The sequence below is a fragment of the Colobus angolensis genome, unplaced genomic scaffold (genome assembly GCF_000951035.1).
Source record: "Colobus angolensis palliatus isolate OR3802 unplaced genomic scaffold, Cang.pa_1.0 Scaffold56, whole genome shotgun sequence".
Lineage (NCBI taxonomy): Eukaryota > Metazoa > Chordata > Mammalia > Primates > Cercopithecidae > Colobus > Colobus angolensis.
The window spans coordinates 6,154,996-6,157,744 of NW_012119154.1; positions in this window are offsets into that span (position 1 = coordinate 6,154,996).

Here is a 2,749-nt window from a genome sequence, read left to right on the forward strand (position 1 = left end):
CCGGCCCTCCCCGTACAGCCCCGCACTTAGGGCCACTCCCGGCCCAGGAACTGTCGGGACAGTGCAATGCGGCCCCGCCCACGCGGCTGTTCCCAGCCGGGGCGGCCTCGCTGCCTCCTTGCACAGCAGCCCAGGAAGAGGCGGTGCCAAAAGGGCTGCCAGTTTCCGCCCCTTCAAGCGAGTGAGATGATTGACAGGCCAACTGAGCAATACCTGCAAGTGCTTGGAAAAGCTCCCGTGAGTCTCTGTGTCCCCCGACTAAACAACCAATCAAAATGTTCTTCCTCTTGGGCGGGCTCGAAGACGGAATTTGCTGCCAAAAGAAGGATTTCATTGGACTGCACGGTAGAAAGCAGCCCCAAACGCCACTTCCGGAGGTGATTTGCTGTTCTGTGGTATTTCCCGGTCGTGTCTGCTTTTTGCCCTCTCTACCGAGGGAGAGAGCGGTTCGCATCTCCTCTGGTGACAGAAAAGCCAGTTGTGCAGAAAACCTTGATTGGCGTGAGAATAAGCCAGTCAACGCTCCTGAGAAAGAGCTCTGGAAAGACTTCTCCCATTGGTTGCATTGCAGAGAGCCGCTTGGCTATCCTGAGTTGAACTAGCTGTTGGTCGTCCTAACGGCAGGCAGTCTCGTGACCTTCGGCTCCGAACCATTAGGACGTGCTACATACAGTAACAGCTACGCTGCTCAGAAAGCCCGAAGGGTCTTTCTTCCTCAGCGATCTAGCGTGGGCACGCGCCATTGGGGCCAAAAGACAGAAATCCTTTTACCGAAAGAGATGAAATAGAAAGCAGGAGCAGAAGCTGACTTACAGAAGCAGTGTGCGGATCAGAGTTCCTTAGGTACGGCTGCTGGCGCTCGACTGGCGGAATCCCTGCTGAAGAGAACGTCAAGGCCCAGGCTTCGCCCTGCATCGAACTTACTGCCTCAGAATAAGACCCAAATGCTGAGCGCCCCGCCCTAACTCGCCAGTTTAAGTGCAAAAATACATAGATTAAAATGTCAGCCTGATGAAACAGTGGCACTGAGCCAGAAAAAAATAGTTTCAACTCCTGTGTGATTTAAATATTAACTTACAGGCTCACACCTGTAATCCCAACACTTTGGGAGGCCGAGGTGAGTGAATTAGTTGAGGTCAGGAGACCATCGGGGCAACATGGTGAAACCCCGTCTCTACTAAAAATAACAAAAATTAGCTGGGTGTGGTGGCGCGCACATGTAATCTCAGCTACTCGGGATGCTGAGGCGGGAGTAGGGCTTGAACCCGGGAGGAGACAGAGCAAGACTCAGTCTCAAAAAAGAAAATTAGCTCGGAGAATGTTTTTCTCTTTACACAACATTTTTGCAAACATTTCATTTGATACAGCCACCGAAGTAGATACAAAAGAACACTTTAGAGATGAGGTAATTTAGGTGAAAATGTGTAAAGATTACACCGTGCAAGGTCACACAGTAAGTAGCTAAACCAGGGCTATTTGACTAATCCAGATTTCTCTGATTCCAGGCGAAAACATTAGATTGGCCATCTGTTCAGGAAGCTCCATTCCACTATTACAAATAAATCTGCACAATCGGATGGTCAAGGGAAACACTGGCCTCATTGGGGGTCTCAGTTATGTCTTCATTCCATGATCTCACCTCACTTCCATAACCTAGTCTATAACCAGATTAGCCAGGCTTACTGTTTGTTGTTGGAAAATTTGGAGAAATGGAATTGGGGGAAGATTATTCTCTGGAATTTTTGGAGAGAGTGTAAAAGTACAAGCTACCATCAATTTTTCAATCAGGCTGTGCCCTAAGGAAGTACTGGGTCAAACATTTAGAAATAGAACCTCAGGCTGGGCAGTGTCTCAGGTCTATGATCCCAGCACTTTGGGAGACCAAGACTTAAGACTTGGGAGGATGGCTTTAAGGCCAGTAATTGGGAGACTAGCCTGGACAACATGCCAAGATCCCGTTTCCACAAGAAAAAAAAATTAGTCGAGCATGATGGCACGCTCCTGTCGTTCTAGCTACTCAAGAGAGACTGAGGCAGGAGGATCACTTGAGCCCGAGAGTTTGAGGCTACAGTGACCTATGATTGTGCCACTGCACCCTAGCCCGGATGACAAGATGAGACCCTGTCCTTAGAAACACAAACAACAACAACGAAAAACAAAGACAACGAAAAAAGAGTTCTGGAGGATGGAAATAAAAGTGTTGGCTGGTCATGGTTGCTCACAACTGTAATCCCAACACTTTGGGAGACCAAGAGGGGAGGCTCTCTTGAGGCTAGGAGTTTGAGACCAGCTGGGCAACAGAACAAGACCCCTGCCTCTACAAAAATATCTGTTGCCCAGGCTGGAGTGCAGTGGTGCGATCTCGGCTCACTGCTGCAAGCTCCACCTCCCGGGTTCACTCCATTTTCCTGCCTCAGCCTCCCGAGTAGCCGGGACTACAGACGCCCGCCACCACGCCAGGCTAATTTTTTGTATTTTTAGTACAGACGGGGTTTCACCATGTTAGCCAGGATGGTGTCGATCTCCTGACCTCGTGATCCGCCCACCTTGGCCTCCCAAAGTGCTGGGATTACAGGCGTGAGCCACCGCGCCTAGTCAAAAAAATTTGTTTAATTAGCCAGGCCTGGTGACCTGCACCTGTGGTCCCTGCTACTCCAGAGGCTGAGGTGGGAGGATCACTTGAGACCAGGAGGTCAAGGCTTGTAGTGAGCCATGATGGTGCCACTGTACTCTAGCCTGGGTGACAGAT